Source organism: Neodiprion virginianus, chromosome 1 (genome assembly GCF_021901495.1).
Source record: "Neodiprion virginianus isolate iyNeoVirg1 chromosome 1, iyNeoVirg1.1, whole genome shotgun sequence".
Classification (NCBI taxonomy): Eukaryota; Metazoa; Arthropoda; class Insecta; order Hymenoptera; family Diprionidae; genus Neodiprion; species Neodiprion virginianus.
Window position 1 is genome coordinate 18,155,886 of NC_060877.1, and position 24,885 is coordinate 18,180,770.

General features: G+C 37.1%; 1 protein-coding gene and 1 long non-coding RNA gene across 8 annotated transcripts in view; one reads left to right on the forward strand and one right to left on the reverse strand.

Moving 5' to 3' along the window:
* The window catches only part of LOC124306338 (two pore potassium channel protein sup-9), an 817,624-nt gene that overhangs the window by 456,756 nt on the left and 335,983 nt on the right, over positions 1-24,885 (reverse strand). For all 7 annotated transcript variants that reach the window (XM_046766982.1, XM_046766938.1, XM_046766956.1 and 4 more), the window contains one exon: positions 12,927-13,047. The gene's annotated coding sequence lies outside the window, so the exon portion shown is untranslated. The remainder of the gene's footprint in view (positions 1-12,926; positions 13,048-24,885) is intronic.
* On the forward strand, positions 15,341-15,869 carry LOC124306403 (uncharacterized). The gene is made up of 2 exons (XR_006908601.1): positions 15,341-15,408; positions 15,766-15,869. It is a non-coding gene; the product is annotated as an uncharacterized LOC124306403 (long non-coding RNA).

Consider the following 24,885-nt stretch of genomic DNA (forward strand, 5'->3'; position numbering starts at 1 on the left):
AGCTAAAATCATTCCGTTTATTTCAGCTACATACATAATAAAACCCTATTTTTTTTCGTTTTATGTTTCGCATTCACGTAGCCCATTCTTATTCAACCGTTGATCTATTAGACCCACTAACATTACGCTGCGGCATAACTACGTCCTAACACGAAAGGAAAGTTACTTGGAAATTGGCACTCTATGTATCACTCATTGTCTCGAACCGTCTTTCATTGACTTGTCAATTATTAACTTCATCTACCTATTCATCAGCACCGTTGACTTTCCAGTAACAAGCGGCATGCGCTGACTACAATACTATTACTAATAAACCACCTGTTACCATATTGAAACAAATTATAGACTTCATAAACATATAATTGTAGTACAAATGCATGACTAATTGAATGTTTTTCGTTTTATATGTGATTGTTGTACTGTCTGTTTTTACAGATACTTTTGTTGTTCTTACTAATACGTTCGTGACAGAAATTGTGCTCAGTCTCAACGAAGGGAAAATTAGGATGTGAACTAACTGTGAGTGCCCCACTACGAACTTGTGAATTTCTGTGCAGAACGTGCAGAGTTTTGTGATCATATCTCTCAAGCATGTCTATCTGCTTTGATTGTTGCAGTACACAAGGCTGTAGCTAGCAGCATGAATTAGCATTTAAGATTCTAATGTTCATTCAAATAAGGTAGTGAAGTATGAAAATCAAAATGGGATAAAATAACTAGAACTCCTAACTTTTTATAGCATCGTGACGATAAAACTGAACTGCATTTTTTCATTTCTAAAAAGTTAAACACGTTTGACTGCCAATTTCAGCTGCTACCCTCAGCTTCATTTGGAGTACTAGAGTTGCATTAGTAAGTACCACAAAGTGACTATATTGTTATTAATCTATGCTCTCATTTTTCTAAACTCTAAAATTGTTCGCGATATATGACGGTGTCAAATTGGCTATATGAGCAGATCATCATGCTTTTAAACCTTCTCTGGACCTCAATAGAAATGTACCCAGTTGTATAAAAATTTTCTATTTAATCATAACAACACCTCAATGGACTTGAGTATCTCTCAGACTCATTCTCAGAAGTAAATCCTAAAACAAGACACGATGCATAGAAGCTGATATTTTGTGCAAACTATTGTTTGTCGAAATTAACGTATACCACTCATCAACGACAATTATTTAATGCAATAGGATATTATGTAATAGCATCTCCCAAATATCCATCGAACAGAAATGTAATCTGCGGAGCCTGTTGGTGTAAAATTGGACAAATAAGTTAAAAGCAAAAGCGAATATTTCAATTATATTATACTAAATGTTTCGCGTATCGACCCCAACACGTTGCTCGCTTTCAAGGTAGTCAGCGCTACACGCTACAATATTCGGCCCTTTAGGCAGCACATTTCGACGACTAATATAACTTTACCATCATGAATTCCATTTTCACTCATGTAACGCTTATAATCACAAAAAATGGGCTCCACACCCGATGCATTTTATCACCCACAATGTAAGCTTTGTATTCTGACCAATTTCGTGTGACGTTCAAAACAATGCTTTTGCTTACCTGTGCATGGTTCTAGAAGGTACTGAACAATCAGTAAAATGCTGCTCCGGACAAATAACTACCATCTGGAACTTTTGAATCACTTTCAGTTTAAGATGTGAATTTTCCTCTATCCCGATGACATGTGGTTGGCATATAAAAATTGTAAAAAAATAACTTCGCATGTCTTGTAATATCGCGGGTCACCTCTTAATGTTTTATAAATATAAAGAGATTATATTGTACGAACAAGTGAACGCATGGTAGATGAATCTCAATTTCATCTGCGTTAGCAATCTTTTGCCTTCGATAAAATAAATATTGTGGTGTAATAAAGAATATATAATCACAATGGTATTAATCCTACACAAATTTAATGCAATCCACATAAATGCTGAGTTACATTATTTACTCTCTCAGAAAGGCAATTACGTTTCTCGTAATGTTCATAGCGTTTCGTCTAAAACCATGTTCCACCGGCAACATGATTACAAATCGGTATTCATGAACGTTTCACGAATAATCGAGCGCCACAGTAGTTAACCGTCCCTTTGATTGATTTATTCTGACGCATCACGGACCCGAAATCCATCAGTAATATCTCGAACACATGTTGTTCCAGAAAACATAACATGAAATTGCATGTACTGCATCTTTTACTTTCAAATTTGCGCGAATTTCCGAAATAATACATTATGTCAAAGATTTTGGACCGTTGATCTGAGCATGCGACATATGTTATTAATTGATAAATTAGTGTTAGAAATTGAAGACTGTATAAAATAGGATTATTTACTAAGACTGACAAATTTTAGCTATACTTTTTGTGCTCAGCGGTTGAATAAAATGTAAAAAAAAAAGAATTTTCGTTCATAGTTTTCACCTCGAAATGTATTCATTACTTGTTAGCAATTTGAAATAGACTTATGTGGTTACGGATTATGTCGTTCCGGCGCTAGATCAGTGAATTGAGGCTTAGACTCAGTCCAGTTACATCTAGGTAAGGTTGCCTGCAATCTTCTTCATCCCTCATGCGAATGCGGGTGTTTTTATTGAACATCTTGACATAGCCTACAGACGCGTAATACGATCCGGTGAACCACACAAGTCTTTGAAAGACTACTGCCATATTATTATTATTTATGTAAACGTGTGGAAATTGGATCAGCCGTTTTACTATTTTGCATTCTCATGATGGTCATAAGTCGGAACGTTCTAAACTATGAATGCTACATATCTGAATAGGTATAAGAGTGCGGTTCCCTTACAGTTACTTCATTATTTACGACGTTACAGCAGTATCATTCACGCATACTTACAAAAAATAATGAAATCTAGGCAATATCTAAGTTGTTCTTGAATTTTTATTGTGATTTGGTTTCGATCACTTGCAAGATTTTTTTACATTTCAGATGTTTTTCCCTAGATTCAATGTACCACGTGTAAAATTACAATAATTCAGTGTAATTTCATACCGTGTCCAAAAAAATTCTTACACCATGCTAATGGGGGGAAAGTATACCTGAAAAAACCAACACACGCGTACCTCGTGTCCTTGTGCACAGATACCAACTTTATTCACTGGGCGAGCGAGCGGTACCGAATCATATTGGAATAAGTTGGCAGCCGTACACACAGACACAAGGTACGCACGTGTTGGTTTCCTAAGGTAAACTTTCCCCCGATTAGCATGGTATAATTATTCTATAATAAGGAAAAAAATATTTTAACTTCAAAAATGAAAAGATCTTATAAATGTATTTATAACTAGTATCTGAAAATGATACATATACTGATGAATTTCAGATAATGTTCCACCTGAAATTATTGGACTTCGAGTACTTTCCTACCTATTTCGCCCAATACTCTGTAAGACTGGTAACAAGAAGAGTTGGAAACCGTCCATGCAAGAGTAAGCTGATGGTTTCATTTTGTGGATAAATGTAAGTATCTGATGATGAAAAATATATCATACGAAAAATTGACTACTATCTAACGAGATTTGTATTAAATTATTTGTCTAAATGTTAACGGATTTGCGAAAAGTTTTGGAAGCGAGAGTGAACCTATTTCCTTCGTGCGACCTAAGATTTCAGCCTGTCGTTATCGCAGTCGGTCCACTTGAGAAACTGGAGCCTGCTTTCGTCATTATCAATGAAATGAAATATAGTTTTCCTAATTTTTTAAGCGCAGTTGACTTCTGTTTTAAATTATTTTATATGCACTCAATGCGAAATATCCTGTGTGAAGTGAAGCGATCTGGCGATTTTTATAACTAGAAGCATATGAAATACCAGAAAAAGATAGGTATTTTGTTAGCGTACAAACTATACGAACAGATCTCAGAGATTTCCATGAGAGTAACCCTGAATCGGAATCTGATTAAAGCTAGCGCTTTACAGATTGTTGTGCATTTTAAGTATTCCAGCAACTTTTCACATTCATCTTCACTTTTTTTTTCCAAATATTCGTGCGTTGTTCACATTGTCCTGAACCTGTAGAAGGGAAGTTGTTCAACTTCGCGTGTTGTTTTCTCATATCATAAACAGTAACATCATTTTTCCTTGCCTGGTAAACTCATGTAATCGAAGTTTCAATACTTGAAAAAATCTCAGGCAACATTACTCCTCACATGATAATGGATCTATTCTAAAACCACATAACACTGTCCTCGAAGATCCTACGCAACCTTGTGAACTGAAAAGCTCAATTCAGAACACACATGGTCAGCTAAGTAATGGATTAGCTCCGGTAACTGAATTAAATGATTCTGATTTGAAATATTGCAGTGATGCCCTGAAGATTACCTCTAGATTTCATCCTGATGAAACATTGTCACGTGTTCAAGTGCAACGCATTATATCTGCATTTACAAATTTTTTAAACAGCATCCATATTAATGATTTCAAACGTCTTTGCTATTATTTGAGTTTATGAGTTTTCATAAACTCAAATAATAGTACACAAAAAGATAAAATTCATGATCAATTCGAGGACATTCAAAGTGCATTTTCAGAAATGAGCACGGAATGTAAACGGTTCAAGGGACAACACCACTGTGACCCCCTGTTTTTTTTTTTTCATTTTTCAACAATTATTTTTTGTGGGAGAAATAAGAGATTGTTACGGGGTAGAATGCGTAGACTCCGATGAGCGGTAATCGAAGCTTACTCCACGCCCAGCCAAGGTGTTATTTGGCTATTATAGGGTCCGTTCACGTCGACTATGCACTCGTGTGCTACTACTCCCAGTGCAGGAAGTGAATGGAGTATAAAGGGATCGGTTTTAAGGGACGGTAAACGATTTGAAGTATACGATTGTTTATTTTTGAAGTATACGATTGTTTATTTTTGAAGTATACGATTGTTTATTATCACACAGTAGTTGTATGTGATCAACGCAAAGGAGTCGGTCGAGGGAAAGGGTATGGTTTTGCTTTAGAGGGATATGTGTCTTGTTTGAGCGCTAGAATGGATCTACGAAGTTTAGCGGGATGTAGGAGGCAAGATAGCCGCGAGTTACAGAAGAATCTGCTGACTCGCGGACGATAAGGGTAGACTACAGAGCGTAAAGTAACTAAGAGTGTGTGAAAGGAATATGAAGTCTGGAGGACGTAATAAGACATTCGAAAAAATTTTTCTACGTTTTATTCCTTATTTATTAATTCTTCAAAAAACATTTTTTACACATGTTTCACGCCACATGGTGGCGCTGGGGAAGCTCCCGCGTCAGGTGTTGTTGTCTCCGCAGTGGTTCGCGGCACGCAGAACAACTCTCTTCAACATCGACTCACAAAAAAAATACGCAGTGTTTTCGTTAATAATATGATATTGTGAAGTGTAGTACGTAGGGATTTGGAAAAAAACTGATATTTCAAAAATAGGCACGCTTTTGAAATTAAAGAATGATTTTTAAGCAAAATTTTTCATCAAAAATAGGCTATAACTTTTATTATTATTGAGATATCGAAGAAATCCTATGTAGTACATTAGATAATCTATTTTCATTGATACAGTAAGAATTTGAAGTCGATCGGATAAAAATTGCTGGAGTTTTGCTGCGGGCCGCACTCAAAAAAGTGGTTTCGAGAAAAACGCGTTCAAAGTTTTAGGTCTGTTAATTTGTCCCACACCGGAGGCAAAAAAATCGTTGATATTGGATAAGACAGGCATGTTAGTCAATAAAAAAGTAACAGCTTCAATAATTCCTTTATCTACAGTCTTGAAAAATTTTTTTGAACTTCCGTGCGTATTTGATTAAACTATGGAGTACATGTCTTCATTAGAATCCATAAGCGATAAAATCACAAACATAGTGCAAACCAATTATTGGAAAACTAAAGTTTCGGAGAGTCACTCAAATGGGATCAAATTACCAATTTTTATTGACCAGGATGGCTTTCAACCAGGAAATGCACTGGCATCGCATTCCACTGTATATAAAATGTCTGGCGTCTAAGTGTCGGTTCCTTGTTTACCACCCAATATGCGATCAAAGTTAAAAAATATTTTTATTTCAAATCTCCCTCTCTGAAAACTCTAAGTGTTTTTCGGATCAGTGCATTTATAAAAAAGTAATAGAATATTTGAATGAACTTGTGGATCAAAGTATTGAAGTTAATCTCCCTGATGGGAATATAAAAACCTTTTTTAACCTGGCTATCATTATCGGTGATAACTTGGGATTAAACTCCATTTTTGGTTTTTCCGAAAGCTTCACGGTAATTAGTTATTGTAGGTTCTGTAAAGCTACAAAGGCACAAGTACAAAAAACGTGTAGAGAAGTTGAAGCTCAGTTACCAACAGTATTAAATTATGAAGCAGACATACTGCTAGATGCCCCCACGGAAAGAAACTTTCAATTTTTGCGGGTAAGCCTTAAAATTTAGGGGTTTACTCTGAAAGTTGAGGATAAACCCTTAAATTTAGGGGTTTACCTAAAAAATTAAAGGTAAACCATCATTGAAGATGATTTATCTTGACCTTGGATATTTGTTGATTAAAGTTATTCTTGGATATGAAGGTCACAACTCAAAACACTTTTTATCGTGTTAACGTTTACCGATGGGCTCACCGCTCTCTCCAATTTTGTCTGATTTGGTTTTGGATGACCTTGAACAACACTGTCTTAATAAACTAGACTCAAGCCTTCATTCTTTTTCAGATACGTAGACGACATAATTACAGCTGTCCCTTCGCATAAAGTCGCAGAAATGCTTTCAGTTTTCAACAGTTTCCATCCCAGACTACAATTTACATCTGAATTAGAGTCTAATCACCAAATTAGCTTTTTACATGTCCTGATTATCAATGATAATCAGCTCATTAAAACTGATTGTTTCCACAAGGCTACTTGGTCACAAAGGTATTTAAATTACCATTCTCACCATCCCAGATCATACAAAATTGGAACGATTAATTGCTTAGTTGACAGAGCGATCCGACTCTCAAGTATGGAATTTCACAATAAAAATTTGTCCTTGATTCAGCAGGTACTATGTAAGCACGACTATCCACCTCGCCTGCTCAACAAACATATAAAGTTTAAATATGATTCCATCTTGTCATCTACCAGCCCTAACAACAATTTCGATACAACTACTACACAAACCATTCAAAAAAGCTATATTTCCATCCCATATGTTGCGGGTTTGTTTGAGTCACTCAACAGAACATTCTCCAAGTACAAAATTCAATTTGTGGGCAAATGTGCACATGATATATCCTCGATGTTTGATTCGGGTAAAGACCCCTTACCCCTGGGCAATCGCTCGGGTGTAGTTTACAAAATACCTTGCAATCATTGCAACAAGGCTTACATAGGCCAAACTAGTAGACAACTACACACCAGGATATCCGAACATAAACGCAATATCCATGAACACGAGGATAATTATACTGCATTGACGAGACATGCCATCGATTTCGACCACTCTTTTAATTATTCTCAAGCTAGCATTATTGACGTTGAACCTTTGTATTATAATAGGCTACTGTTAGAAATGTGCAATATCGTTGCACATCCTAATTCTGTCAACCGTAAACAAGACATAGAACATCTAAGTAATATTTACACCTCTGTGATACGACCATTGTAATTTGTCCATTACCGACTGAGCTTGCTCTCGATTTTACCTCCTTAACAAAAAAATTTTGTTTTCCGTTTAACCCGTTGACTCTGCGTTGCTCTGATAACTATCGAGATCGACCTCCTCCCACTACACAGTAGACGTTCCACTTGTGCTTATGTGCTCTGACTCAACCATAACGGCTGTGTATTTTATTTCATTTTAACAAACCAACAATAATTATGAATTCGTGGGAGTTACGTGTCGCGAACGCAGTGTGTTTCGGTTTTTGTCTTTATTGCCTTTTTTGTTCTATTTATTCATCAATTACCAACACGCATTTATGTAATTGGAAGTGTCATCTCATATGAGGTAATTCCTCTTTTATACTTGCTTCAACACCTTTGCATATTATTTACACCAATATGTCTTATTTTGTCGAAACCTATTTGTACATTATTTTATTTTATTTTGTTCGTGACAGATATTTAAATAAAATTGTTCTGAGGACGGCCCCCACCAGGGCCGAAACGTTAATACGATAAAAAGTGTTTTGAGTTGTGACCTTCATATCCAAGAATAACTTTAATCAGTAAACCATCATTATTGGAGGGTTTATCTCCAACAGTTGGAGATAAACCCTCAACAATTGAAGGTTTACCCCAAGAGTTGAAGATGAACCCTCGACGTTGAAGGTGAAGCCTCAACGTTGAAGGTACACCTCCAACGTTAAAGGTAATCCCTTAACGATAAAGGTTAATTCATATCCCCAAAATTCAATTAATGGTGAATGTGAGGGTGAACTATCAACATTGCGGGGGTTGTCTCCAGCAACCCCAAGGGATACACTTAACTCTTCTTAAGGATGAACTCTAAAATTTGGGTGTCAACGCGAAAATATAATATGTAAAAGCTTGGTGGTGAACCCTTGATTTCATTGCAGGGTAACATATCCCGTGAAATTTTAATTGACTCGAGAATTCTTTCAAAGTGAATCCTCGATTGGGAGGTTCACCCTCAACTTGGAGGTAAACCCTTGACTTGGGGGTTAACCCTCACTTGAGAGTAAACCCTCGACTTGAAAGTAAACCTTCAACTTGGGAGTAAACCTTCAACTTGGGAGTGAACCTTCGACTTTGAGGTTAACCCTGAATTCAGGGGTACGAATTTACCCCTTAGAGGTGGAGGGTTATTTTGGAGGTAAAATTGGGGGTTTTTTCCGTAAGGGTGATGCACATAGCACTGGCGATAAAGGTGAGTCCATTTGGAATACTGTGCTAGGCATTCTGTCACTGAAAATTACTGTGTCGACATTATGCATGATCTACTAGAGGGGGTGTGCAATTTTGACATGTCCTTGATATAGAAGTATTTGATAAAAAAAAAAATACTTCACCATAGAAACATTAAATTTCATAGTTATGTATTTTAATTATCCTTCTGGTTCAAACCATCCTCCCCCAATTAGTACTGAAAACTTGGGAAATGGGCACTTACGAATGTCTGCCGCAGAAATGCTTTGTTACGTTATGAACGTTACAAATGATGCTCGGAGATCTTGTTCCTCGTGACGACAAACATCGGAAACTGTTTCTATTAGTTAAAGAAATTTTATCGATAACATTACAATTGTACGTTGTGTCTGAATTAACCGAGCTACTTGGTACTCTCGTTAAAGAACATCATATGCTATTCATAGAACTTTTTGGAGCAAAACTCAAACCAAAACATCATAATATGGTTCATTACCAGTGTATCATGTAAACCGTAAGACCTTCGAAACATTTATAGGAAATGAGATATGAAGCAAAGCATCGGGTGCTAAAACATGGCAAACTCTTCGTGTAATAAAGTTAATTTGTGTCACACGGTCGCTTTTAAAAATCAACTCACTTTTAGTAACACTTTGCTGAACAGGTACAATGCAGAAGAAGTTCTAAGATATCGAGAAAGTGAACCTATTGCAGTGCCCGTTAAGGCTACATCTTGTTTTTCAGTAGATTTTGAAATTTATGAACCAATAAAATGTTTATGCATAGATAACATCACATATAAAGCCGAAACCACTATTGTGACGAAATCGGCAACTTCCTGAAACCACTATTGTTGTTGGTGTTGAGGATTTTCCCATATATCGCACTAATACCATGGATTTGTTTATAAAACTGTTCATTGTGTGTGAAGTAACAAGAGTCTAGAATGAGTTTCACAGCTTCAATAAATTCGTTTTTGTTTACTAGAGGCTTCGCCCCTGCGCGCTTCGCGCACCAACCCCACCTCGGCGCTGCGCGCCTCACTATTTCCTTATACAGTGTCTGTTAGACATGTGAATTTATTTGTGCTGATTTGATGACAGGTCTGTAACTGTTGATCGGTTGTTTCCGATCAACCCGACATTGCTATTGGCTCTCTATGTAGGTCTGCTCAGATTGTTTTCGTAAACGAATCCACTCACATATACAAAACCCCCGATGCCATGCATCCCCAATTGCATTTGGCGACTTATTTTGCTATTGTTATTATTTTCCCCATAGTAGAAGAAATTCATAGCTTTGCTATAAGTAGAATTTCTATGGCTTCAGACAAATTAAAACCTCGTTATGATATTCGAGCTAGGGATATAAAATTTAATCCCGGAGATTCTGTCTGGCTCTTTCAACCTCGAAGACAGAGAGGACGATGTCCGAAACTACAAGGAAACTGGGAAGGCCGTTACTCAGTGGTTAATCGGATCAAGGATTTACAGGATCCGAAAAAACCTATTTCTTCTTTGATATAACTCTCCTCGAGTTCTGTTTCATTACTTCTGCTGACATGTTTGCCAGTATGATATATTTGAAACGATACTCAGTCTCACCTCTGCGTGTCGATCTTGAGTGCCGTATACACAATACGCCAGCGCGCGAAAAAGACAATTCCCGTCGGGAATCATCTTGATAATTCTCGTTTGCATGTTTATGTTTTGCGTGTCGGAAACAGATACCTATAAAAATATTTGTCAAAGACTGTCATAAACAGCCGATGACAGCTGTCAGAGGTAATTTTGTTTGCTAGATGCTTTTTGTTTTGTTTTCGGCATCTCACCCCACCGCCAACTTCATGCTATACTATTGTTATTATAATATTTTTTATACTATTGTTATTATAATCTTTTTTACCTGTTCATTTGTTTACAACTTTTTTATTAGATAGAGAGATACTGGTACATATGTTGTTTGATTTCAAGCCATTTCTTAGTAATTATAGCTAAAGCCAGTTTTGTAGGAATGTTTGTGAATAGAGATTTTACATCTAATGATGAAAGAACATGATCTGTAGGTATAGGTATATTTTTTATATTGTCCACAAAAGACCATATATCTTTAACATGATAAATAGATTTACCCAATATATTCGAAAGAGCACCAAAGTTTTGATATTTTGTGAAACGTATATAATTTTTGAAAAACTGGTAAATTCGAAAAATTAACGACGGAGCCAGGAATCGAACCTGGAATCTAGCGATGCTTTACCGGAGACTTACTCCACTAGAGTAAGTCTCCGGTAAAAGAGCCGCCTGTTCGGCGGCTAGGTGGTCTAGTGGAGTAAGTCTCCGGTAAAGCATCGCTAGATTCCAGGTTCGATTCCTGGCTCCGTCGTTAATTTTTCGAATTTACCAGTTTTTCAAAAATTATATACGTTTCACAAAATGAAAATTACCTCGTGATTAATATTAATATTGATGATGCATATCCGCATTTCAATATTAGACGATCCGCATTTTAATATAAGACGGTCATTGACTGTCTTACGAGCTTCGCACCAAGAAGCGTAAGTTTCCAAAATGTAAACACACTTACAGACACTCTTACAATTGTGCTCGAAGAGGAAGAACACTTTCTATATTCACGTTTTGATATTTTGTACGTGGGTGAATTGATGTTAGATACTATTGGCCTGAGTGGAATATCATTTTTATGAATTTTAGGTTGGAAATATACTTCTGGTGGGAGAACATTATGTGTTTTCAAATTTTTATCCACTTGTGTGTTTATGAAGTTCTTTTTTTGATTTTGAGAGTCAATTCCATTATACATAATTCGAAAATAGGCGCTCCTTCTGGCATCAGCCATCTTGGATAAATAGGATATCGATTATGAGAAATCGATTATCAATAGTATAACTCTGGAAATATTGATCCTAGCGTAAAAATAATAATGACCAAAACTGTGGGGAATTAAATTTCCAATAACTTTGGATTTCATCATTTTTGCCCTCAAGTTGTAAGTCAACGAGTTCTTTCAGAAAAACGAAAAAATTGAACTTTAAATCAAGATGGCGGTGAATGCAATAGCGGGATTTTCCCGAAAATTGAGATTTAGACTTCCAACCACTCCCCCCCGCCCCCCCAAAGTTTAAAAAAAAAATTGCTTCCCCTAATTATCTCCACTTAAGGATACTTTTATGTCTATCTCGACTGGACTACACGCGAGACATAAGATAGAATTAAATTAGTTTTTCTGGTTGACTGGCGCGTATGAAACCTTATTCCAGGTATATCGTATTTTACATGCTTGAATAATTGTGGTGTGGTTCCGGTCAAACAAGCTAACGCAAACTCAATTTTCAGTTTTGACGACATTGCATGTGATAAGCAAGATGCTATTCATCAATATTTCTGTATGAGTCATAAATTTGTTGATTAGTTCTATCTGTGTCAAACATACACGAGGATTCCCAAACGTTGGATACGCGAGAATACAAATTTCATAATTCTTTTCAAACAAGACAGTGAAAACTTGAAACATATATTCGATGATCACGTGAATATTGATATGACGTATACACAATTTGAGCAAATGTGCTTAGTTTGTTGGCGTTTAAAGTATGGTTTTCTAGTAATTGAAGAACTAAGACACACCTATGAAACGTGGTCCATATCGTGAAGGTTTTGATGAATTGGATGAATTGGAAAAATGAAACAGGATGTAGCCTGTTTCGAGTAACAGTGTTTTACTTGAATCTGTACCTATAACATTTTTAATATGGAGAAAACTCCAAAATCATGGAAAGATTTGAAACGCAAAACAGTTGTAGCAAACGATGCGGGCAGGAATAAATATCAGGCTCTCAAAATTGATCACGCAATGGATACTGAAATAATCCAAAGAATTTTAAAACGGATTGTCGAACAACCGAATGTCGTTGCAAAGGCGTTAGAGAGTAAAGCAGACATTGAACCTCCGAAAATATCTCCAGAAAGGATTATTTCGGTCGTCAAATTATGGTTTGGGATTATGACATAGAAACTACAAATTTTCAAAATTACACATACCGTATTCGCAAACCGAGTCAATCGTTGTTCCGCAAGGTGCGTCGACGCAGAAGTAGTGTGGGGAAATTGACACCGCATCTATGTGACCTTTAACCCCCCATCGAGAGCAGCGAAAATCATTCTGAAAGTGATACAAATACAATTCATGATGAACATATACTTGTTTTACCAGAAAGTGTACATACAACACCTGCAACAGAATCTCAAAATCAACCTAATTTACCACGGTCAGCGCTAGTCGAAATGACGAAGGAACCGGATAATTAAAAAAAAAAAAAAATGAAAAAGATGTTTGAGACAAATTTTGGTACTTTAACCGAGAATCATATAATGGATTCTAGTCATAATACTAGAGATACGATGGATTTGGTTTACGGGATTATATTTTTGGATCATGGTTTCATGATTGATGAATCACCAATTACATTTGATGTCGGTCACTTTTATGCGAAAGCAACTCCAGGTATAACTGATGTTCAAGAAAACTCTTGATAAATGTAGGGGATTTTCGGTTCAACAAAAACACTCCTTCCCATGTATCCATGTTTATTACCAACTCCCCCCCACACAGCGTACTTGCGTCGTTGACGCCATCCAGACTTACTCTCTCGCGCCAGCCCAGCCGATGCGGGGCCTACCACCAACCCCATTAGCGCGAGCCTAACATTGGCGCCTACATAAGGATATTCACAACGATGATAATCTACAGAAATATCTCGATATTGTCAAGTCAACCAATGCTCATAAAAGAGGTTATGAACAATCGAATCAAATATGTGGAAACAAATCATACAAATGCCGACAAATTGTAAACAAGCTATTTTCGTCATGCTTACAGGCTGCATTTGATGAGGGTCTCAACGCAAATAAACATATTGTACACAAAAATCGTCAAGTAGGCTACACATATTGGGACGATCCGAACGAATTAGTGAATAGGTTGTGATTATTGAGTCGTTCGCGGGCAGCTAAAAATACAGCTCACACGAATAAGAAAATCTCAATAGCGGTAGAATTACGTAAAGCAAATATTACTGTGCAAGGGACTTTAAGCGACGGCGAGTAATTATTGTGGAAGGCCATGACGTCTTATGGCGAACGGATGTGGTCAAAATGCGTCAGTATAATAAGATTAAGGAAAATTTTAATTATATTGTAAACCAAATCGATGTATTATCTGAATTAGCGTGGGCTGTGCCCTTAAAAAATAAAAGTGCTTCCTCAGTTGTGGATGGATTGACACAAGTGCTTCACAGTGAGTGGTCATCTGAAAATCTTCAGGCGAATGATTACAAAAAAATTTTTAATACGGAATTCAAAAAGCTAATGAAGAAGCACAAAATCATTCATGATTAAACGTACAGCGTTAAGAAAGCACAAGTTATAGAACGTTGGGATCGCACACTAAAAGAAACAAGGTGGCAATCATTCAGCCTGAATGGCTGATATAAATTGATTGATAATCTACAGCAATTGGTTACAGAGTACATGAACAAACATCGTATTATCGGTATCGCATCGATGAAAGTATTTCGTAAAATTGCAAAACAACTAGTTACAACTGTATACAGTAACGTGAAACAAGTTAAGCCTACAAACAACGAGTTGGGGATTTTGTATGAGTAAGCTAGTACAAAACAATATTTTCTAAAGGTTACATACCCAACTGGTCGACGAAAATTTGTAAGATTCCAAAAGTATAAGCTACGAGTACACGAACGTATTATCTAGAGAATCAACAATCTAACCCAGTCAGAGGTGTGAATGCAAACTACATATCGTGAAAAATCCGGATATATATTGTAACCAATTATTTGAGGGTTATATGTAGATTGGTTACCCTACTGCGCAGTTACTAACCTGAATAATTAGATATTGAGAGATAATAAGAGAGAAAGATATGATTGTTGGGCGCCAGACGCACATTCGTCAGAAAATAGGTAATTACAAAAAAGATATAGATAAAGAAAAGATCAGGTTCTACGACAGTTTTGCACAGCTTGCTCAGTATAAACAAGATAATGGTAGAGGGGAGGGGTTGAATCCAATACATGAAACAAGAAACAGGTGAAGCAGAAATAGTATCAAATATATTGACCAAGAAGCGATAAATTTTAATAACAAGCAAACAACTGAAGAGATTTAGATATAATTAAGGTAGTAGCCCGGTGTGACGGGTTCAAAAAATCGATTTTTTTTTTTTTACATTTTTCGGAAGAAAAACATCTTCAAAATATGCTATAAAAATTTCAGACATAAATTTTAATTATTCTTAAAGTTATAGCTAAAATAAGAGAGCGCGCCGTAGTGTGTATGAAAGCGTGTTTATGAAAGCGTCGCTGTCAAATCTGTTGCTAATATTGTGCTTAAAAAGCCAACTCCAAAGAAGCCAGAACTTTACGTAGAGCTCTGAAAGCTGCTGAAAATGACAACTTTGAGGAAACGGAAGGACTGCTCTATGCACCAGGCATAGCTGATTAATGTAAGTATAATTTTATTGAAAAAAATCTGTTGTCAAAACTTTAAAAGCGTTTTTCTCAAAACCATGTTTTCGAAAGTTCGGGGAATCACTGACTCAAAACTATTCAACCGATTTAGCTAAAAATTTAACCCGTTATTCTAGACACACATATCTAGATGCCGAACCTTTAAAACATTTAATTTTTTAATTATAAAATATTTTATTTAAACAATTTATGAAGAAAAAAAATTAGATTTTGAGAACTTTTTTCACAAGTCCGCCATTTTGTTTTTGTTTTTTTATTTTTATGTATATTTAAGGTTCGGGACCTAAAATGAAGTCTACAGAATAATAATCTCTTTGAATTTTTTATTTCAGATGACTTTGGAAGGCTGTGTGTTTCCCCGAACCAACTCATCTTTTCTTTGAGGACTCCATATTGACGTCAAAAATTTTAAACAAATTAATGTAAAATTAACTTTCAAAAAATTTTTTTATATACTTCAAAACACCAATAAAAACATGTAAAAACTTTAAAACGATAGCATTTTATTTACTTTTTAAAAAAAAATCATGAAAAAACGTCTAAATTTCGATCGTCACACCGGACTACTACCTTAAGATAGGTGGGATAATTAATTTAAAGCCAGAGAAAAGTTAAGCGAGAGATTTACCAAATAACAGAACGTTTTCAGAATAAACGAGAGATATGTGTGGGCTCGCGATACTATGATTCGAGGTAATAATTAACACGGCTTTATAATGGATAGGCAGAACAGAGAAAGATATACGGTACTTAAATTAAGCATTGATTAAGCAAGCCATAAAATATGAGAAGCGATTATAAGAAACATGCGAAATACAAAAATTGTAATAGTTATCGCATTACCAGAATTATCAGAGATATGACAGAGGCAGGGAATTGTTAATTATGAGGTACATTCAAAGAAACAGGTCAAGTAGAGAATTATCATAAAATATAGAAACTAACAGATAATACGTAGTCTCTAGTTTGCGGTAAGTGCGAGAAGAAAGAGAGATAAAATTCGGTACGGTAAAAGATAATTTCAACATGCGCAACATACGACAAACCAAAGAGACTACGGACAACTACGAACAGCGGTATCAGAGAAGAAAATAATGAAAAAGATATTATTCAATACGGCGCAATACTCCAAAGTCAAAAGAACGACGAGCGAGACTGCGCGGCGATGTAAGATCGCTCACGCGGTACACTCACTAAGATAAATTAATCAAAGATAATAGGTAAATAAACAGTTACGAATTAATCAGAAAAAGTATAACGAAATAGTAATGCGCAATAGCTAAGGTAAGAATTGATAACTTAAGGGGTTAGGTGGGTTTCAAAATTTCAAAAAATCGAATTTTTTTTTTTTTTGCTTATCTTATAATTGAATATGTTGAGAATATTCCTTTAAAATTTTAAAACGATCCGAGTCATATTCTAAGAGATATAGCCTTTGGATGTTTCACCCATCAGGCTATAACCAAGCGTGACGCAGGTATATGGAGGTTGTCTGCTGCAAATCAAGAAAAAAAATTAACGTGTGATGAAAATAATGTTGAAGATACGACAGTTGTTACCGTGTCAGGTGATGACACGTGGAAAAAACGTGGGTTTGCATCATTATACGGTGTAAGTACGATTATTGGCTACTATTCTGGAAATCTTCAATCACGTTTTTCTCAAAACTACATTTTTGAAATCGGTAGTCACGATTTCTCGAAAACTTATGAACCGATCTCTTTCAAATTTTGCACACTTCTTCAAAATAACATTATCTCGTGCTTGAACGAAGGAATTTTTTTTTTCTCTATTCCAAGTAATTTTTCAAGGCCATGAAGGGTGCAAATTTTACTCAAAATAAGGGTTCTTTGTTTTCAACGCCGCCAAAAATGTAATTTTTGTTTTTTTTTTTTTCCTTCGTCCAAGCACGAGTTTTAAACACCTACTAACGGAAAATTTTTGGTTTATGCATTTCAGATGAATCTGTCATGAGTTATCCTGACTACGCCGAGAGAACTTTTTTTTGAGGGGTCATAGCAGACGACGTGTCCACGCCTTAACTTTCAATATTTTTCAATGAAAATTTCACAAACTACTTATAAAATATGTATCTTTTATGTGTTAAATTGATGGAATGAAATATTCTGTTGATTAAATAAAAAAAAATTCATAAAAATATACCTATTTTGAGCTTTTGAAACCCACCTAACCCCTTAACAGAACACGCTGCTATACAGCGATACTAGATATTTAGGTATTCTAAAAGAGAAAGATAATAAAATAAAGCAATATTCACTAACAATGCGTAAGTAAGAGTCAACCAATCGCGAAGTTACTTGCAATAAGAAATAGAAAGGGATAAAGTAAGAAATAGTAGAGAATAAGGTACGAGCCCAGGTTGCTCACGCAAACCAACTGCAAGAGAGAGAGAGAGAGATAAAGATGCGATATATGGCAAGTAATTTCGTGGCTTCACACAACAGAAAAGGAACCTCACTTACGTAAAAAGAAGATAGAACAGGCACCGAAGATACGGTAATAAAGCGAGAACTGAATCTATGGATAGCGATAATAATACTGGATACTACGAGAGCACGTCTTGATTAATTGAAATCTGAACGTAGAGGGTCGAGACGAGCGGTGATCCTGATTTTCGTCGTGCTGCTGTCACGTGATTCTTCTTCAAACTGCGTTATTCTAATTGGGCCAGCAGATCGCGTAGGTCGGGTCTACAGGTAGGCGGCGATGATCCCTCGTTGTTTGTTTTCTTCTTCTTCGCTGATAGGTATCGAGGTATAGACACGTCGGGCGGTGGTCGAACATGTTTTCCATCAGCTGTGCGGTACCGTTGGTGAGATGGGAAGTCGTACCACTCGTGTGTTGCAAAATTGAAGTGTGCGAGAATATTGCGTTACCGATGTCTTGGACTTGCAACCGATTGTACTTTATTCCTTGCTTTACTGGTACTCCCCGTTGTAGCTATTTCGTTGGCGCTGCATCTCGGCCCTCGCTCATCGGAGCCCTCATGCCGGAACGATCTGGTGGTGAGGGCCCTCAACACGGATCCCCACAGTGTATCCACCAGATCCACGTGGTCCGCATAGTCGAGCGTAACCCACGCCACAGCCCTTCGATAAGACGGTTCATTAAGAGACAACCGTCCTTTTTTTATAGACAACGAGTTAGTAGGTGTCATGGTCGGTTCAGCTCCAGGCTGATAAGTATCGTCGACAGGAGGCTTTATTGTGTTTTTGACGCACAGCCCTGTACGCCGTCGGTGATGCATCCGAGCGGTAGAAGCGTTGATTCGTGGTTCGGCTCCTGGCCGACAAGTCTACATAGTTGGATATACTGTTTGTGCATCACGCACGACCCTGTTCACAACTTAGGTAGCCATCCATCGGGAGTGGCTTGAACGGTATTCGTTACTCCGTAGTCGGTGGTGGTCGGTGTTGAGCTGGTACGTGACCCCTGTCAGGCAGTGTTCTGGTATCTCGAAGCGGAAGTCTCGTAGTCGGTTCTCGTAGAGCGTTACAACATCAGAAAATATAATAGAATTGGCTCAATAAAGAGAATTTCATTTAAAGATAACTAGTCGTTCTTTTTGGAGTATTGGCCTCAGACGTGCTTTCGGTATTTTTAGAGATATTCTGTACGTAGGGAAGTGCGATAGTTAACCCATGTGACGGTGTATGAAATACCACGTTACAATATATATACAATATATATATATATATATATATATATATATATATATATATATATATATATATATATATATATATATATATATATATATATATATATATATATATATATATATATATAATATACATTATACATATACAATGGAAGAGCGAGAGAGAGATTCCAAGCGTTATAACGGGTTTTTGCTTTGAAATATGTATTTTCCTCACATATGTATATATATTTCTATACATTAGACTCGTTCAAAATTGAAAGAATATTAAAAATACGTAGAGTAATGATAGGAAAAATGAAACTGATTTAAGCGTCAATAATATTCAATGTTCCGAAACGTAAAATAATGGTGTACATGTGACTATAAATATCCATACATACTTTTTTCGCTCGAAATTGTGTAATTGTGTAATCACAACACCGTAATTAGGTTTTTTTTAATTTCATTCTATCTTAAAATTCACAGATATTATATATCTGAAGTTATTTACAGCAATATTTCCTAAGAATATGACTACAATCCAAAAGAAAAAAATGTTATAAATATTAAATATCTCATTACAGATTCGAATTGTTGAAAGAAAAATAGCTGGTTCAAAAAAAAAAAAAAAAAAAATTTACGATAATTATTAACGGAATTATGGAGTTGTTAATTAAGCGGTGAGAACAACCGGGCGCGAGAAGCCTCGAACCCCCCACCACGCCGCCCGGCTTCATTCCTCCGACTAACGGCGCTCGACGAACGTTGAGCAATTTTTTTTTACTAGATACACCACACCTAGAGGTCTAAAAAAATTTACGGTGATGCACTGGGGTGTTGAGAGATAGCTGCTATTTTTTCCCCCTCAATATCAATTACAGCAACAGTAAACAAAATAACACTTAGACACCGTTATCTCCGGTTCTAAGCAAGATATTCATGTTTATTTTTTTTTAATCACTCGTAAAATGAAGGGCAAGTACAATCCATCATAATATTTACAATAATATGAATATTTTCGGAGGTATCTCTATTTATTCAAAAGCAAAAAATTTTAAGCCGCCCAGAAATTGAAATTTTTGAGTATAAAAAATTATTTTTTTTTCATTCATGGAAAGTACTAGTAACGAACTGACTCCATGATTTTTTGGCAACCCATGGGCCAATCGCATAAGAAAAGGCAGACGATATACGGTTTTTGGCTTGTCGCGGATTGTCGCTCAACTACATAACACAGCCAAAAAAGCCTTGCACGATAATTTTGAAGACACTTCATATTACCTGTACCATGAGTTTCAAAGCCACACGTTGTTTATTCATCAATTTACAACAAGAAATGTAAATTTTTTTTTTTCCACGGCATTTTGCATTTCGCAACTAAACAAACGGAGAAAATTGATCTCACGACAGCTTGTTCTGTCGAAAATGATGAGACGAACCACTTTTGTTTGAACAGTTTTCGTGTATGACCCATAACAAAGACGTTATTCAACAAAATGTGGGGTCTCAAAAGTTTAAACGATCGTTACGGACAAACCCGGACCTAACTTTTTGGGGCATGGATGAAAATATGTTCGTCGGTCTCTAATGAACCTATAAAAAAATCGACTAACCTACGTTATTCCAGAATAGAAGTCAGTCGATTTTATAGCTTATTCGTCTGGACTACCAGTACCGGCAACGAAATCGAGCGGACGATCTTAGCCAAGGCACGAACCGAGACAGAGAAAGCGAAAAAGACACGAAGAGAACGACGACTGAGAACTAACCCCGGACTACGACTTTTGGGCTATGACGCGACATCTAGGCGCATCCACGAGCGGATAAAAGATCAAACGTAGCCGCCGAAACCCGATCTGCCGATCCAGTCGACACTCCTTTCCCCAGAACTACTCCCTTCTCCACAAACACACACTCCCGCGTACCCACCCTTACACTTACTCACACATCCACACACCCACGATAATTTAGGAATAATGAGTCTTAAGTATTGAACGCTAAGCGACCAGGGCGTGACTGGTTGCCACGAGGGATTATACGTTTTGAAACCCTAGGTTGAAAGCTGGCTTGACTTACAATAAATTCACAAATGTTTACCTCCAAACATCGAGTCTCACTCTTGCTCACAAGCCTGTCTCTCGTCTTCCTCATCCTCAGTCCCTACCCGCATTGTGTACGAGGCTTACGCCCCGTCACAATCATCCCATTGGATAGAAGGAAAATGACTAGTCAGATATAAACCACCTCGAACCGAAATTTTGGGGTTTAACACCGCTCGATCAGATGTTAATTTAACACTGATAGTCTGTTTTTCACGCTTGTCAGCAAGACTCGTTGTTTGATGTTTATACAAGTTATTCAAGGTTTTTAAAACATTTAAACTAGTCCTATTCCCACTCAAAGCACGTCTTTTGTCTGAACTTTTGGTTAACTTCTGGTACTCATTGTCTAACTCCAGTAGAACAACAGTACAACGAATCTCCTGCAAATAGATAATTACATTGTTATTGGATGACAAAAAATCATTAAGTTGCAAAAAACTTGAGATACGTCAATACTTTGAATTGAATTCAGCACTTACACGTTTTCCTCGCGAAGTGAGTTACTGATGATATCATAATCTTCGTTCGCTTCACGCTGCATGAAATATGGAGCAACGGTTGAACGATCTAATCATAGAGACATAGAAGTATGTTTGTAAGCATGCGATGTCTTCAAATACCAAAACTTCGGAGGTGTGCGATTGTGTACAAGGTATGCACGTAGATGACTCATCATGTTTGAGAATCAATGTTATCAAAGGCATTTCTCAAAAAGCAGCTGCCGCTCAACGTGAACTAGCCAAAACTATTCACTACCTCTGAGAACGCGCCTAGTTACCGGCTCTTCTAGCTGGCAGTCAGTATTACTTCATGTCTTATTGTGCTCGCACGTGGATATTAACAGTACACCTTCAATTTAAAATTATCGTGATACAATCCATGCGCTGCTTCTCAAGTGATTAATAGAATCACAAAACTGCTTCTCAAGTGATGAATATAATCTAGACACAGTCATACATGGAATAGCACACTGATCGAATTGTACATTAAATAAAACCTAACTTATTTGCAATGTTCTAAGTTCTTCTCATCACGCATTTCTCAACACATCAGCTATTGCTTTTCAAGTGATGCGTTGTTATAATTATAGCAATATTGGAAAACCTCCAGTATGTTGTTGCAAGGTGATCGGCAATGTATGTTTTAGAGCTGGTCTCCAACGTTGGTCAACCAACGTAAGGCGGCGCCAAAAAGAGTGTGCCTCTCTGCAGGAAGATTGAATTAAATTAACATTGATTTGAAAATAATTGGGTCGGTATCAAGCAAAGATAAAAATAAAGGGAATCACGGTTGAGCTTCCCAGTACGGCACGACTATTATACCGCGAAATTTCTCACTCTCGATTTTTTTGAGCGTTCTCAAAATAACAGAGAAGGGGGGAAAGCATAGAAAAACAAACGTTTCCTCTCGATCGTGAAAGCATCGATTGCTATGCATTCGGGGTCTCTACGCCATGAAACATAATCACTGCATTCCTTATTCGCGGGCGACACGAATAAATCAATTTCTGGATTGCCCAAGGTTTTTTCTATTATTTGAAATGCTCTATTCGAGAGCTCTAATTCTGTTTCAGGCTGTAATCTTCGCGATTCTCGATTGGCCTCGACGTTCTCCCAGGATCGAATATACGACACTGAGATCCATATATCTCTCCTCTCACACCACTACCCAATTTCTTTGGCCAGGGAGCTGAGTCTCTTGTATTGACCGTCTCTTATTCGGTTTATGTATGCAATTGTCGACGTGTTATCTATGCGTAATAAAACGTTAATATGTCGTATATCTCTTGCGAAACATTTTAATCCGAAGAAGGCCGCTTTTAACTCTAATTCGTTTATGTGTAGCGCTAAATCTTTCTTGTTCTGAAAACCGTGATCTCTACGGTTTTTACAAAAAATGCCCCAGCCGATACGCGACGCGTCGGAAAATATTTTATGACACCGAGAGACCAGGGTACCGACGAGGCCTGCAAATTCTCTTATTGTGCAATGGTTGAGTTTACCTAAATTACGCAGTAATTCGAGGGTCCTTTGAATTTTATCCTCTAGTAATTCTATACTCATTTTATTGGAATCAAAAATCAGTCCCAAGTATTTGCACCGTTGTGTAGGTACTGTGAGACATTTTCCTTCATTTATAATAAACCCTAGCTCTTGCAACAGCGCAGTTCTTCTCTGAACATCACGAACCCAACTCTCATACAATCTATCGATGACAAGAATGTCATCGATATAGAAAACAGAAGCTAGGCCGCTCTTTCTTAAACATGCCGCTATCAATTTCCATAGTTTTGTGAAAACATAAAGTGCAACGTTGAGACTGAACGGCAGACACGTGAACTCATACAACTCGCCCTTATACAAAAATCTCAACCATTTTCTACTCTGTTTTTTTATGGCAACGAGATAATAAGCGTCCTTTAGATCTAATTTAGCCATAAAATCCTGCGATCTGATCAATTTTTTTTCTACTTTCCAGTCTTCAATTTTAAAATGTTCCGCGGTAATAAACTCATTAAGTTTTTTAAGATTCAATATCAACGGATACGTCTTATCTGGCTTCGGAACTCAGAAGATATTTGACAAAAATTGACCTTTAGACCATGAACATTTTTCAATGGCGCCTTTAAAAATCAGCTTATTAATTCGACTGATAATTAGTGAGTGCTCCTGATCCGCCCACGTATGCTCTACCAGAGGACGATCTTGAAATGGATACGATGAAAATGGTATTTTGTAACCTCGCACCCATTTTGATATTACCGGATTATTAGTGACTTTTGACCATGTGTCAACGAATAAAGGCAGTCGGCCTGCTGGTTCACTTACATTTTCTGTTTCGTTTACCGACGTTTTCTGTAGGATCGGAACGATTCTCGGCGATCCCGTGTCTTCAATCATTTAGTTGTTCAACTTTTTTAGTATTATTTTTTTTATTGTTTGTACCAGAGCCCAGGGTTCTTCCCTTTGGAGCTTTTTCTCTTTCACTTTTTCCTTCTTTTTTCGTTTTCCACTCTCCTTCCTCCCTTCTCCGTTCCACGGCTGCAGCCGCTTCACTCTCCTTGTTTTTTCTGTATTGCATTCGCCGAGGACGGAGGGAAACTGCAGAAAACCTTCCGTCGATACAGGTAGGATTCGTCCTCGTCTCCTCCGGTGATCGCACGAGCACGCTCAAGCACGGTCACCAGTAGCGCCTCTTTTAGTCAGAACCTTCCGCTCATGTGATTCAGTGGGCAAGTCAGTGTACGGCTAAGAGTTCCTTCCCAGCGATAAGAACCGCTCTGGAAGTCCACCGTAGCCGTGGGGCCGTTCAATTATTACGTAAGCACTATGGGGGGGCGGGGGGGTCTTTGCTTTGCTTATTTTGGATGACATGGGGGGTAGGGGAGTCTAGATGATGATTACGTCATCGGTAGTTATTTTCTTTTTTACACGAATGGCAACCCACACATTGTCTTTGCTTGAAAACGAAAAGCATTTTCGGGGATTCCCGCAAGTAATACATACATTTAGTGAACAGTGCGCGGTAATTCCCCTACTCGCTTTAGAACCGAGTAAGGGAATTACCGCGCGCTGTTCACTTGTCTAAATTTCCTCTATCAGTGTATTGTTTCGTTTGGCTGCTATAGCGAGTAGACGTATTGTAAGCATAGTAAAGCAAGTTAACATTTGTGTTACCATTCATTC